This window comes from Condylura cristata, unplaced genomic scaffold (assembly GCF_000260355.1).
Source record: "Condylura cristata isolate star-nosed mole 26May11 unplaced genomic scaffold, ConCri1.0 scaffold00032, whole genome shotgun sequence".
Taxonomy (NCBI): domain Eukaryota; kingdom Metazoa; phylum Chordata; class Mammalia; order Eulipotyphla; family Talpidae; genus Condylura; species Condylura cristata.
The window spans coordinates 6,233,960-6,249,380 of record NW_004567133.1 but is presented as its reverse complement, the minus strand read 5'-3'; positions in this window follow the sequence as shown (position 1 = coordinate 6,249,380).

Below are 15,421 nucleotides of genomic sequence, written 5' to 3'. Positions count from 1 at the left end.
AGTGAGTTGGGAAGTGTTCCCTCTTCTATTTTACGGAGGTGTTTGAAAAGGATTAATATTAATTTTTTAAATGTTTGGTAGGATTTACCAGTGAAGCCCTTTGATTCTGGGTTTTTCTTTGTTAAGAAGTTTTGGGTTACTGATTTAATACTTTACTTTTTATGCTTATTTCTGTTTTCTATTTCTTCTTGAGTTGTTTTTCCTTTTTCTAAGGAATTATCCTTTCATTTAGGAAGTCTAATGTATTTTCATACAATTGTTTATAGTATTCTCATATAGTCCCCTTTATTTCTGTATTTCTGATAGTCCTGTCTCTATTTCTGATTTTAGTTATTTGTAATTTCCTTTTTATTTAATCCAGCTGAAGTTTTGTCAAATCTCATAGATCTTTTCAAAGAAATTTCTCTTGTTTTTTGTTTGTTTGTTTGTTTGCTCTTCTCTGTTGTTCTACACTTTATTACATTTCCTGCACTTTAATCTGTATTATTTTCTTCCTTCTTAGCTTTGGGTTTAATTTGTGTTTGTGTTTTTTCTAGTTCCTTAAGGTATAATGTTAGGTTGAAAGAGTTGCAACTTCTCTTATTTTTTAATGAAGGTTTTTATAGTTCCAAGTTTCCCTCTTAACTCTGCTTTTACTGCATCCTGTGTGTCTTGTCCTAGTCCATTTGAGCTGCTACAATGAACTAGTAGATTAGGTGGCTTATAAGCAACAACAACATATCTCTCACAGCTCTGAAGACTGGGAAGTCCAAGGTCAAGCAGATCCAATATCTGGGGAGAGTCTGCTTCCTGGTTACCTTACTCACCTCTCAGAAGCTCTGCCCTCATGGTACCATCACATTGGGGGTTAAGATTTCAACATACGAATTTGGGAAAGAAGGGTCCCAAACATTCAGTCCTTCACACAACCCAATTTAAAAACCACAAAGAACTTGAATAGGCATTCATCCACAAAGTTAAACAAAGTTACCAAGTATATGAAAAAATACTCAACTCCCTTAGTCATCATGGAAATACAATGCAAAACCAATGCCTGCTAGGACAGCCCTAATAAGATAAATGGAAAATAGCAAGTGTTGGCAAGGATGCAGAGACTTTGGAATTCTCATACATTGCTGGTGGGAATATGAAAATATGTGTCAGTTCCTCAATAAGTTAAGCACGGAATTTCTATATGACCCAGCAACCAACTTCTGGACATCTACCCAAAAGCTCTAAAGTACATATCCACATGAACCCTTACATGGAAATGTTCACAGCAGCAGTGTTCATAACAAAGACAAAGTGAACACCACGTAGTATCCAACGGCTGAAGAACATGCCATATCCATGTAATGGAATATTATTCAGCAATAAAAATGGAAAAAGTATTGCTACAACCTGAAGGAGATCCCAGACACTAAAACCCACATGTCCTAGAGTTCCTTTTATATACAACGTTCAGCAAAGAAAAAGGAAAATCAACAGAGACAGAAAGCAGATGAGGCTAGCTGCAAGTAAAATGGGCTCACAGTAACCAAACAGAGGGGTCTTTTTGGAAATATTCTAAATTCAGATTGTGGCAATAGCTGTACAACTCAGGAAACTCACTAAAAACCACTGAACTTGTGGCACTTGCAATGGTTGAATGTCATGCTCTGTAAGTTATACCTCTTTACACTGTTAAAATAAAAACAAAAAAGAGGAAATGGGTTGAAAAAAAGAGCTTGTCTCAATTATTTCCCCCTCACTAGTGGCCCCTTGGCTGAAATGCAAAGCCAACCACTTCCTCCCATTGGCCAGTTCTGAACACTATGCGGTGTTGGGAGGGTATTGAGAGGCTCCAGGACATCCACCTTCTGAGTCTATGGTGTCCACACTCATAAGACGTGTACATGCAAAAGAGTATCTCAAGGGACTGGCATGCAAGGTTGACCTATTCTGGTGGACACTTGCATTCCACTTAGTGGTCATAGATCTGGTAACTGTTAAATTTCCACCTCCAAATTTAAACACGAAGGGTTTTATGTGACCCTACTCCATTCCACCCTATCCGGATGTCTGACTGGATCACAGTCTCTAACTTCCCTCAAAACCACACCCGCCCTCCTGGCTATGTCCTGTGACCACAGCTCCTGGCACCTCTCTGCTCACCCACTCTACTCTCCCACTCGGCTCCCGAGTACCTGGAGCCAGTCATGCCTTCTCCCCCTCCGAGTCTGCCCCTTGCAGTGCCTTCTGCCTAAAATGTTTCTCTGCAGCTGGGACCTTCTCATCATCTCTTGTGCCCTTAAGTGTTGCTACCTTGACCTCTCCCTGGCTTCCTATGATGTGACACTTAACACAGCTTGTGCATAGTGTGTCCTTTTCGCCTGTCTCTCTTCACTGGAAGATGGGCTGCATGTGGGCTGTCACCTGTGTCTACTTCTGTGGCGCAGCTGCAATACGTAACCAAGTACCTGCTCGTACTGGTAAGTAGAAGGCAGGAAAGAGCTGGTGAGTGGGTGGACGGATGGATGGTAGAATGGATGAGAGGGTAAGTGGACAGATAAGAAGCCATGCAAGTGGGAGGGAGGGAGGAGGGAAGAGCATCCTTATGCTAACTTGTATCCAGAAGCAATGTAGTCAGTATAAGCCCAGGAACTCCAAACGGTCCAAATGTCAACCCTGTCACTCACCAGCTGTGCGACCTTGGATAAGTCACCTATCCTCTCTTAGTTTCCATTTCCTTACTGTAAAAAAAGGGGGGGAGGGGATGATGAGGTTAATGATAGTAAAAACTCTCTTTTTGTATCATTCTGGGGTTTCAGTGAGATGGAGAATATTTAAGGACCTTAAAGCCCTAGCTCAGATTAAACTCTCCACAAATGTTCACTCCTTTTTACAATTCTTTCTATTGATCTTTCTCTCAACCACTGCAAGTTCCTGATCAGAAAGCTCACCCAGGTCAAGAGGAAGAAAGAAGAAAGAAAAATAATAATGCTGGCTCCCCTTCCTAAGATTGGTTCCCTGGAGAACATGAGACACTTTGATAGCAGAGAAAAGAATTGCTGCACAGAAACAGCGTTCAAATTGGCCACAGGGGAATTTGGAACAAGTTCCTTAAACATAACTAGAAAAAGAAAGACACAGAAGAAATAAAGAGCAAGCTGCTTTCTCTTTTTCTCTGGAACCGTCATTGAGTTAGTGCAAACTGTTTCTCCAAAATGAGTCAGCAGGGAGAGACAGCAGGGTGTTATGCCTCCGCACAGCACAGGGGAGCCGATCCACCTGCTAACATTTCGTCCTGGGCTGGGTATTTCCAAGCTGCTGGCTGGGAGTCGGATGCCCCCGAGTTCAGATCCCAGCCATGCCTCTGGCTTGGGGGAACCTCTGAGTCTTAGTTTCTCCATCTGCGAATGGAATAATCTTGTTTGCCTCACAGGGCTTATGGGATAAACCCTTTAAAATGTCTTCAAGGTGTGAGATGAAAGCAGTCATCTAGCGGTTCTCTTGCTCTTCCTTTGAGTCTGAGTTTGCTGAATTTTGTCTTCCACTTTCTTAAACATGTTCTAGAGATGTCTGTCCTGGTGATGGGGGTGGGGGGCTTGTTAGCAAAATGAAACCTTTTTTTGTGGTTCCTTGCTGCATCCTGTAAGCCCATGACTGCTCGTCCCTGATGGCTCAGTGTGCTCATCTGGCAGGTGGACAGCGAGAGAGCCTGAGGGTATCTCTTCTCCCAGGAGTGGCCACGGACCTGCCACGGCGCTGCTGCAGGAAGCAGGATGGAAACACAGAGGTAGGCATTAAGGTGAATGAGGGGAGCAGGCTGGGGTACAGACTCTGCCAGACGATGGTGGTGGGCTGACTGCTGCCGCCTCCCGGGGGGGACCGTGAACTCACCCTGCCGCTGGGGGCTCAGTCTTCCCCAGAACCAAGTGGGGCTCTCCAGTGGGGCGCCTCTGGGGCCAGTTACATAGCCTCTGCTCAAGTTCCACGGAGGTGAGCAGCCCTGGCTCCCCGGCCCTGCCTGCCCCTTGGTCATGACCGGGCGCCTGTGGGGGTGATGTCAACCTCTGCCAGAGGCAGCTGTCACCCTGCAGCCCCAAATGTCTTCCTAGCAGGTGACCTTTGCTGAGCAGCGGACCTGCCATGGCTGGGTCCCCTCCTACTCCTCTCATTCACTGGGGAGGCGCTCTGTGGGCGGGGCGGCGGGGAGCCTTACCACATCCTCCTCTTTCTCCCCGCCCTGCACATGCAGCCGGGGCAGAGATGGCAGCTGCCTGCCTCCTCCTCGGACCCCCTGCTGAGTGACCACCAGTCCAGGGTCCGCTGCCTGCCTGCCTACTTCTCCCTGAGCGTGACTGACCGCCTGGGTCATCTCCCCGTAGCCCGTCTGTCCGCCTGCCTCCGCGCCTGCCTGACCAGCCACCTGCCTGTTACTCGGCTTCTGCCTGTCTGCCCCGGCAGTCCCTGCCTGCTGCTGTCCAGCCTGCTGCCAGGGTTGGCCCCTGCCCGACACCTCCATCTTCTGTCCTACCTCCGTGTGACCTGCCTCCCGAGACCCCAGCTGCCACCTAGCTGGTGACAGGTCACACACTCCTCTGGTTAGTGACTCTGGGCAGGTGGCAGAACCCCCCAGGCCCTCATCTCCCTCCCCCACGCCAAGCTCAGCTGCCACCCCCAGGAGACCCCTAGGCTGCCGGCGCCCACAGGATGGGCTGTTGAGGACGACGCAGGAATAGCAGGTATCTCCATCCCAGGGGCCCATCTCCCGGGCTGGCCGTCCTCTGCCCGGACAGCGTGGGCCCATTCCTTGTTCGTAGTGGAGGACGCGGGAGGTCCTGTGCTCTCGATGTCGTGGGGGCCCAGCACCGGCACGGGGAGCCGGCGCCTCTTCTGAGCCCACCTCAGGACTCAGGACAGTGCCTTCCATGGTCTGCTGGAGCTCTGGGGTGGGGAGGGACATGGCAGAAATGGGCTCTGCAGAAACCTGCGAAAGGCTGAGGGCTGGAAGGGTCCCGGGCCCAGAGTGTCCTGCCAGTCCCCGGGGAGCCAAGTCGGATGGGGGGGGCACGGCTGTAGACAGCGTGGGCCGTTTGTGGGGAGAGGGCATCCGCTGTGCCGGCTCGCCATCGCCTCGCCTGCGCCTTCAAAGCCAGGCTGCTGTCCCCGTGTCGCTGAGAAAGGGTGGGCAGCCTCAGAGGGTAGCCTGTTCTCCCAGAGGACCTGACATGGCCGGGAGACGGGTCCTGCCCTCCCCAGGCTGTGCCCTCGTCTCTCTCGTGAGGCTCCGGGGCTGGGCAGAGGTGAGAGGCAGGTGGCTGCATGCACGTGCTGGCGTGGGCAGTGTCGAGGCTGGGGCCGATGAGGCCGGAACGAGGCTACTGAAGTGATGAGGGGACAAAGGAAGAAGCGGGCTCCCACCAGCAGAGGAGTGAGGAGACACCTAGGATGGGGAGTGGAGACCTGAGGGGGCAGCTGCGGACGTGGGCACTGGAAAGCCAGGGGCTGCACTCCCGGGAGGCTCAGGGTGTTAGCACATGGCACATGGCAGCAGGGAAAATCTGGCGGGCTCAAGTCCTGCATTATGACAGTGTCTGCTTGTTCTAGCCTCAGTTTTCTCATCAGCAAAATGGGGACAAAGAGAGCTCCAACCTTGTGGGCTGGCTGAGGATTCGAGGCATGAATCCCAGCTCTGGCTGGACTCTCTCACCCTTCCCGTTAGGAAGGGAGTTGCATTGCCAGGAACTGGAGCTGAGGAGGACAAAGGCACCTGCAGGAGTTGCAGGAGGAGCAGGGACCCTCAGTACCCCCCCACCCCCACACCCAGGTTCTGGCCCTCCCGGCACCAGTGCCCACCCAGCTGCAGGCTCCTGGGGTATCTCATTATCTTGAGTTGCCAGAGGAGACTGGCGACCTGGTTCAGCCCATTCCATAGATGAGGAGACTGAGGCCCAGTGGGGAGAGTTGCCCAAGTCAGCTGGGACCAAACACACAGAGCTGGCTTTACCCCAGGCTGCCTGGCAGGGGCACAGCCTTCCGGACAGGTAGCACAAAAGCGAGACTTGCCGTTCTGGGGCACCTCTGAAGGGGTCATTGGAGCAGGGGCCAGGCAGAGCCCAGAGGGCCAGCCCTGATCACCTGGTCTCTGTGGTGGGCTCAGCCTTAGTCTTGCCCGCCCCACAGCTGGCAGGGAGTCTGGGTGCTCACAGCCCTCAGCGGAGGAGACAAGGACCCAGGGCTGGAAGGAGGCCAGCACCCAGTCACACCCGAGACCAGGAGGCAGGACGATACCACAAGGTTGGTCCCTAGGTGCTACCATCTGCCCAGTGAGAAAGAGAAGGGGTTAGAGGTGGGTGCTGGAACACAGAAGGTGCCTGTGGGCAGGGGATGGGGATGGGTTGGAGGACAAGGCTACTTCGAGAGAAGATGGACAGAGGTTTGAGCTGGACCAGAAGCTTTGAGAAGTGTCAGCTTCTTTGTAGCATCAGGAATGCCCTCGTGCCTGATCAAGAAATTGAACAAAAGGCAGGACAGTCAGGGAGGGGCGGTGGCTCAGCCCTCTGCACACCACAGCGTGGTCTGCCCTGTCAGGTGGGGAGAGCTGACCTGCTTATCAACATGCAACCCTTTGTGATTTGGGGCTGTGAAATAGCTAGACCTGGGTTTGAGCCCCAGTGCCACAACTTAGCACCTGTGTGACTTTACGGAAGCCGCTTAACCTCTCTGAACCTCCATTTCCTTATCTCCAATGTAGAAATAAGAATGCCTATTTCAGATTTAATTTGCATATATTCATTGATCATCTACTGTGCATCAAGCACTGTGCTAGGTCCTGGGTGCACAGACAGAGCCAGGGTGTTGAGGAGAAGAGCCTAGCCATGGCTCACATGAAACTGTGGCCATTGATGACTGTAAGTATGACTCATGGTGGTCATCTTGTATCATCTACACAGCTTCCAACACACTCTGAATTTTTTTTTTCAATTTATTTATTCATGCATGCAGAACTGGGGTACAAGCCAGAAGTGCAAGGGCGGTGAGAGGATTCACCAGAGACAGAGTGGGGAGCAGAATAGACAGATTGACGAAGTACCCTGCTGAGGGGAGCAGTGGGAAGGTCAGGAGAGGTCTGCCGCGCCATGTGGGTCACCTCCGGGGACGGGGATTGAGCTCTCACTGAAGCGGCTGTGGCCAGCTTGCAGTGCTGCGTCCTAACCCGTTGTGCCACCAGGAAGGTCCACATACCCTGAGTTTCCATCAAAGATGGGTCTTATATTGATTCTACTCCCCTTTACACAGATGGAGAAACAGGCTAAAGAGGGGTGGCCTCTCTCTAGGGTCACTTGGAAATCACTACAAATGGAGGGAAGAAAAGTCTGAAGGGGGGGGACAAACATTTACCCAAGAAGGGGCTTGACCCCTCACAGTTCTTCCTCACGTGCCTCTCCCTGTCCACAATCTCCCATGCCTCCCAAACTTGAGGGCAGGGGCAAGGGACCCCCCACTTCCACTCCTGGGGCTCACAGTTGCAGCCGCCCCCACAATGTGGCCTGGCGCCTGGCCATAGGGACTTTCTGCGACAGCTCAAATCAGAGCTCTGAGTAAACCTGGAACTTCTGCGAGACCGAAGAATATTCCCCGGGTGCTGGCAGTCACCCCTAGAGGTCTGTGTGGGGGACACCTGCCTGCTACAGGTCCTCACACTCACAAGAAGAGCTGGTCAGCCAGCTTGTCCCCAGGGAGGTGGGGCAGGTGCCCAGCCTGGCTCTCTACTCAGGCCCTGGCCTCTCCTTGCTGTGGGATCACAGCAAAGTTCTGGGCCTCTATTTCCTCATCTGCCAAGAGGGCCTGATGATGTAGATTGAGACAAGGACCTATGAACTTTCTCTGGAATAAGTGAGTCACTCTCAGTCTGCTTTGGCCAGGGCCAGCTGGCGAGCACCTACTGGCCAGGGAGGGGATGGAGGGCAGCTGTCAGCCTGCCCCCAGCCCCCACTTCACGGCCTTGGGTAGTTGTGATTACTTCTCTGTCTCACGTGCCCCACTCCTGGCCTGGGGCCACTGGGGCTGCAGTGAGGTGCGAGAGGTCCCACATTGTGGGCAAGGTTGCCCTCCATAGCAGAGACTGCAGTCAGGTAGTAGATGCACAGAGACTGGTTGCTGGGAGCGAGACAAGCTTCTCAGCCAGGAGAGGCCTCACAGGTTGAGAGAAGTTCCAGTCAGGAAAGGTTGTTCAGGCCAAGAGAGGATACACAGACAGAAATTCATGGCTCACCTGGGAAAGACGGACTCTACCTACACCTGCCTCTTGCACCTCAGCCAGGCCCACACACTACCCCGTTGTTCAGATGAGGAAACTGAGGGTCACAGGAAGGAAGCGATGTCCCACTGTGAGTGGGCGGCAGATCCTGCTCTGCTCTGGAGCCCCTGGTTTCCCCAGCCCAGACCTCCGCTTACATCGGAACTCACTGTGTGACCCTGGGCAGGCCTCCGTCCCTCTCTTGAAAGTCCCTCAGCACTCAGCTGATGACAACAGTTGAGTTCACTCAGATCTTGAAGCTGAGTGTGTTGCCAGGGCGAGGGGAAGTTCCTGGAGACTGTTACAGAGCAGATGGGACGGGCAAGACCCGGGCGGGGGGGGGTTGCTGCTTTGGGGTGTGCCCCTTAGATAGCAAAGACAGTGGTGCTTGGCCTCACTGGGGCAATCTGCAGCCACTTTTCAAGCACCTATGGTGTGCTGGGCACCGTTCCATGTATCCAAATGCTGTGGTGAACCAAGAGTCAATTCCCAACCTCTGGAGCTTATGCTCTTGGACACAGACAGGCCATAAACACAAAAATGAGAGCACTTACTAAGCAATTCTGAATATTATGAAGGAGACATAGAGGTGCAAGGCACAGAGCCCTCCAGGGGAACATCCACTTCAGAAGGTGGATTCCTTCTAGAAAGGCAACTTTGAAGTTGAAATTCGGGATAAGAAAGCAAAGAAGCAAGAGGAAAAGTATTCTGGGCAGAGGGAATGTATGTGCAAAGGCCACTTGGGGCAGGGGAGAAAAGCTGGAGCATGGATGTTTCTATTATTATAAACTACAGAAAGTCCCCACTGCACTGAATTTAAGAAAGAGTCATCCAGAAAGAATAAGCATTAACTTGGGAGTATACAGTCTACAGAGGCTTTAACACTGAGGGGAAGTGACACAGTGCATTATGACAGAAAGCGTTCTCTTTCACTTAGTCACTCATAGACATGTTTTGGGCACCTGTTGTGTGTCAGATCACCAGGGATTCAGAGAAATCAAGAAACACGGAGTGCCTGCCTAGATTGCTGTGAGTTGCCTAGATATTTGCTGGAAATAGCACTGGCAATAGGAGTCTTGTTATTGGCCAACATGTAACCCATGGTGGCATACAACATATGGTGACCTCTATAGAGCATAAGGGAATGTGTAAGAGCCCTGTGAGCCATGTGCTCTGGTGGAATGATGGACCCCAGAGGAAGAAGTGACTCACCTTGGTCAGGCCAAGACTGACAGAAATGACCTTTGGACGGGATTTTGAAAGACTGAAAAGGGGGCAGACAATCAGCCAGGAAGAACAGGGACTTCCGGGGGGTGAACCAGCACGTGCGAGGTGTGGACGCCCGAGCAGAGGACGCTGGAGAAGCTGTGGGAGTCTGCTGTAGGGGAGTCCACACAGGAAGCTGGAAGGCAAGGGGGTGTGGAGGGCAGGCTCTGAAGGGTGTTGAATGCTGGGCTAAGGAATCGGGGGCCTCCTCTGAAGGACGGTGGGAATCACAGAACGGCCAGCAGGAACGGACACTGGGTGAGAGGAGTCACAGCTGAGGAGAGGGCATCAGAGAGGAAGCCGGTACCAGGCAAGTGGGAGCAGCCCTTAAGGAGCAGGGGTCTGCTCCGGAGCTTTCTTCTGGGTTCCTTCTCGGGAAGCCCCTCAGCCTTGACACTTCCCCTTCTGGGGACCTATTGGCTCTTGTTTCTGGCACTCCCGGGGAGTCCCACTTCACCCACCAGATTTCTTCTTGGTCCCTATGGGAAACCGGTCATTTTACTTTCACCACAAACCTCACCTCTGGCTTTCCAGCCCCAGCCCGCAGGGCACATGGAGGTGATAACTGCCTTGGAGGTGACAACTGCCTTGAGGAACTAAGCGGATCCCATTCCTGAATCATCACTTCAGAGATGCAGGGACACCAAGAACTTGGGCTCTTTCCGTCTTGGGCAGCTGCGAACACTGCCGCTGGCAAATGGATTGAGGTCCGCATCTTGGTTTCTCTGCATCCTCACCATGCTCCGACTGGGCTCTGTCATCCCAGCCATCCTGGGCTGAGGTGGAGCAGTTGCTGGTAGAGATGTAAATTCCCATTTTCTTCATGAGAAAGGATTTTGAACATGCTGTTGATCCTTTTTGTGAAATGGCTAAGGCTTTTGTCCATTTTTAAATATTACGTTCTGTGTCGTTAATTGCTTTGTAGAAGTGTGTTCTTGATCCAGTCCTGTTATATATAAATTATGTTATATATACTTATAAATAAATATACATTGCATGCATGATAGGTATTATAAATATAATGTATATTTATAGGAATATAGTGATTTTATATGTTACATATATGTGTATGTGTGTGTATGTATATATGTGTACATATTATTTATCTGAAATCTCTTATTTCAGTTTTTTTCCTTTCTCTTCATGGAATATTTTGATAAACAAAAATTCTTAATTTTAATGAGGTACAATTTATCAGTTGTCTCACTGTTTAAAGTATAGACTTGCCCTAAGATCATGAAAATATTATCGTGTGTTCTGTTCTAGAATGTAGTCTTGCTTTTCACATTTAGGACTACGAGGAATCTAGGGTTTACTTTTACGTATAATGTGAGGTAGGGGTCAAAATTTCTTTTTCCATATGACTATCAATCTACCTTCACTGTTTTTAAACCAGTCTTTCCCCAGGCCTTTGCAGTGGTACCTTTGTTTATAATCAAGTAGTTGTGTCTGTATCTGCTCTTCTCCATGCGTCAGTTTGCAATAATATGCAGAAAGTATATTATTTTTCATGATTTTCAGAACTGATCTCAGCCCTTCACATTTCTTTTTTTTTTTTTAAGATTTACTTATTTATGCATACACAAGCTGAGGTACAGACCAAAGTGTGGGGGGTGAGAAGATTCGCCAGAGACAGAGTGGGGGGCAGAACAGGCAGATTGACAAAGTACACTGCTGAGGGAAGCAGCGGGCAGGTCAGGAAAGGTCTGCCGCGCCATGTGGGTCAGCTCCAGGGATGGGGATGGAACTCGTGCTACAGTGACTACAGATAGATAGCTTCATAGTGCTATGCTTTAACCCTTTCACCACCAGAAAGGCCCATCTTTGCATTTGTAATGTCTGTTGATCTCTGTAGAATCTAGTGAGAAGGGGTGTGGGGGTGCAAAGCACATCTCAGCCTTGGATTTTGTAAACCAGGACACATTTTTTCCTTCTATTTTAAGTGTATAGTAGAATATTGTTAACTATATTCACTCTTCTATAACAGCACTAGACTAACCTTCCATCTTGAATGACTGCAACGCTGCTCTCCTTGAATAACAACTCCACATTTCCCCCTTCCTTCAGCCCTTGGCAACCACCATCCTATTTTCTGTTTCTGAGTCTGATAACTTTGGAAAGGTCCTGTAAGTGGAATCATGCACTATTTGTCTTTGAGTGACTTAGGGGGGTTATTTCATTTAACATAATGTCCTCAGTGTTCATTCATGTTGTGACACATGGCAGAATTTCTTCACTTATACCTCAGTCAAGTTGCTTCCAATTCTTGACTATCACAAATAATACTGCAACTAACTATGATCATAAAAATCTCTCTTTGAGAGTGTTTTCTGTTCTTTTAGTTTTATACCTAAAGTGATATTGCTTTATTATATGGTAGTGCTTGGTTTGTTTTTTTTTTAAGATTTATTTATTTATTCATATAGAACTGGGGTACAGGCCAGAGATGCGGAGGGTGAGAGGATTCACCAGGGACAGAGTGGGGAGCAGAACAGGCAGATCGACGAAGTACACTGCTGAGGGGAGCAGCGGGCGGGTCAGGAGAGGTCTGCCGCGCCATGTGGATCTCCTCTGGGGCAGGTGAAGAAAGGTATGAAAGGAACACTTGTGGTTTTGATTTATATTTCCCTGATGGTTAGTTAGGTTAAGCATCTTTTCATAGGCTTGTTCGGCCCTTTGTTTTTCTTCTTTGTAGAAATATCTACTCAAGCCCCTTTTAAAAAATGGGCCTTTGCTTTTTGTTGTTTTTTTTTTGTTTGTTTGTTATTGAGTTGTAGGAGTTCTTTTTAGATTCTGAATATATCCAATATATATTTTTCAAATATTTTCTAGGCTGCCCTATCACTCTGTTGATTATTCCTTTACTGTACCAAAGTTTATATTTTTTTAAAAAATTCAGATAATCAAAAAACAAAATTCAGATAATCATACTTCTTAAACCCTTTCTCCCTCCCCTTCTCTTTTCATCTCAAAAGCCTCATTTTTGTTGTCAAATCATTTATTACATAAATATCCAAAATTTTCTTTGTCATTTTGGCTTATTCACTACACAAAATTCCCTTGAACTCTTTTATTTTGCTCTAAATGGCAATGTTTCATCTTTTTTATGGTTGAGTAATATTCCATTGTGTGGATACCCCACATCTTCTTAATTTAATCCTCTATCAGCAGGTACTTATGCTGTATTATAAATAATGCTGCAGAAAATATTGTAGAACTGTAATTTGGGGGGGCTGATGGTTTCACATGCTTTGGACAGATGCCCAAAGGGGGGGAGATTGCTGGGTCATAAGGTATTTCATTTCTACATTTTTAAGGTTAATCCAAATTATTTTCCAAAATGGCAGCACCAGTTTACATCCCCACCAACAGTCTAATAGCATTCCTCTTCCTCTGCACCCTAGCCAGTACTTTTTGTGAGGGGGCTTTTTAATATGTGCCATTGTCAGAGGTATGAGGTGAGGTTTAGTTCTGACCTGCCTCTACCTTATTCAAATTACCAATGAACAATTTTCCATGTGTCTGTTGACCTATGCAGAAGTTTTTGAGTTTAATATAGTCCCACTTGACTACGTTTGCTTTGTTTCTTGTACTTTTGGCGTTCTACCCAAGAAATAATTGTCAAATCCAATGAATGTTATTTTTCCCTATGCTTCTTTGTAACTTCTGGTTTTATGACTGGGCCTTCATTTTTAGTTAATTTTTGTATGTGATGTAAAATAAGAGTCTAACTTCATTCTTCTGCATTTGAAAACCAGTTTTCCCAACACCATTTTGTTGAAGACATTATCCTTTTCCCTTGGCCATGTCTACATGGGTTCATTTCTGGGTTATATTATACATGGGTTCATTCCGAGTTATATTTTTATAAAATTATAAATGAAATGGCCTTCTTCATTTCATTTGTATATTGTTCGTTGCTAGTATATAAGAATGCAATGGATTTTTTATCTTGCTCTTTTATTCTGCAACCTCACTAACCTCACTTACTATTCCTAATAATTTTGTTTGTGGAAATTCTTGAGAATGTTGCAGATACGAGATCATATCATCTATAAAAGAAAGGCTTTGCTTCTCCCTTCTTACTCTGGACAACTTTTATTTCTTTTTCATGCCCACTAAGAGGACAGCTTTCCTTGTGCATGATCTGAAAGGGAAAGCTTTCAGTGGCTCACCACTAGGTCAAGATTGAACTACTTTTGATTTTTTTTTCTTGTTCTCCGGGCAGAATTTTTTGGGTATTTGCCAAGGTCCATCTTTCTTGCTAGACATTGAATTCCAGTTCTTTGCTCAGCATTGTGAAATTGCCAAAATCTCTTCCTAGCTTTGTAGCCTACTACCAGTAGCTTGCTAAGTGTCTTGGCATACAACACATTTGCAACGACTTGGCAAATTATTTCTGAGGAAATTGCATGCACAACTTCAGTGCACCTTCCTTCTATCAGGCATCCTGGCCTCTCAAGTACTATCTCTTTGATTGTTTTCTCGTGCCTTCTAATTGTGTTTTTTTCTTTAGTTGCTTAATTTTGTTTTAAGTTGTTCCCAGTACAAGGGTTAGTTTGATACCAACTACCCCATCACAGCCAGAAGTGGAAGTCCCCTTCTATATTTTATTTCACAAAACTAAGATTCACTTATTTTAAAATACTATGAAATGGTTTGGGCATACAAGAAAGTACAACAATGCTATAATTGACACCCTCAGTAACTTCACTTAGTTTTACCAAACCTTAGAGGCCCTGACCACCCCTCCTCCTCACTCCTCCCTATTTCTATATGAAGTGAAACTTGATGCTTATCATCTACACATTCAAAACACATGTATGTTCACCTCAACAATACAGAAAACTCTTTCACACAGTCTTAAGAGTGGCACAGGCCGTGTTATTATACATGTGCTCTTTCTAACTTTGTTTTCTCCCTGCGTTGTGTTTGTGAGAGCCAATTGCTTTGTTGTGTGAAGAAGTGATTCGTTTTCACATTGAGTGATTACACCACGATTGATCTTCCCGTTCTCTTGCTGATGAACATTTAGGTTGTTTCCAGCTTCTCGCTGTTTGTATCCGTGCTATTATAAACAGAAAGCAAAGCGCGTCTGTGTCTTCCGTGGGCTCCTGGAGCTGGACTTGGGAATGAGACTTCTGAGCTGTGGAGACACTTGCTCAGGTTTATTAGTTCATGCCAAACCATTTCCCAGGCCAGTTGTACTGATTTACATTTTTTAAACTGTGAATGAGAGTTTTCATGACACCATGTCCTCAGCAGCATGTGATGTTGTCAGACTTTTAGTTCCTGCCAATCTGCCAAAATTAAAATGGTATGTCATTGTGGTTTGCATTTGCATTTCTCTGTTGGCTGTGGAGTCAAGCATCTGGCTCTCCGTAGCACTTACCTCAATCTGATTTCCTACCCCCACACTTCTCCACTTCCCCTGAATTGCCTGAGATTTGGTCACCATTTAGTCTGAATTACCACAACCTCAGACATCATTTCTGGACGCTGGAGCCTGCTGGATAAACACCTGCATCGGGCTCCACCTCCTGCCTCACTGTGCTGGAATACTTCGGTGCAGCGATGCTGTGGTGCTTTCAGCAAACCTGCAACCAAGCGTCCCACTTCAAAGGGAGGAAAGCAAAGAATCAGAAAGGTCAGGGAACTTCCTAAGGACACACCGCTGGGACCCTCTGCTTGGTGCTCTTCACCCCTCTGTAGGAGATCGCAGAGGTGGGTGCTGCACAAGCTTTAAAGTGGGAGCCCTTGGAGTCCTTCTACGCTTCATTCAGGGGCAAGCGGATGGTCTGGGGCGCCTCTGAGAGACGGTTGTTGCCTGTTTCACACTGATTACCTGTGGATGGTAGTGATACTGTATTTTCTTTTGCGATATGTTTATTG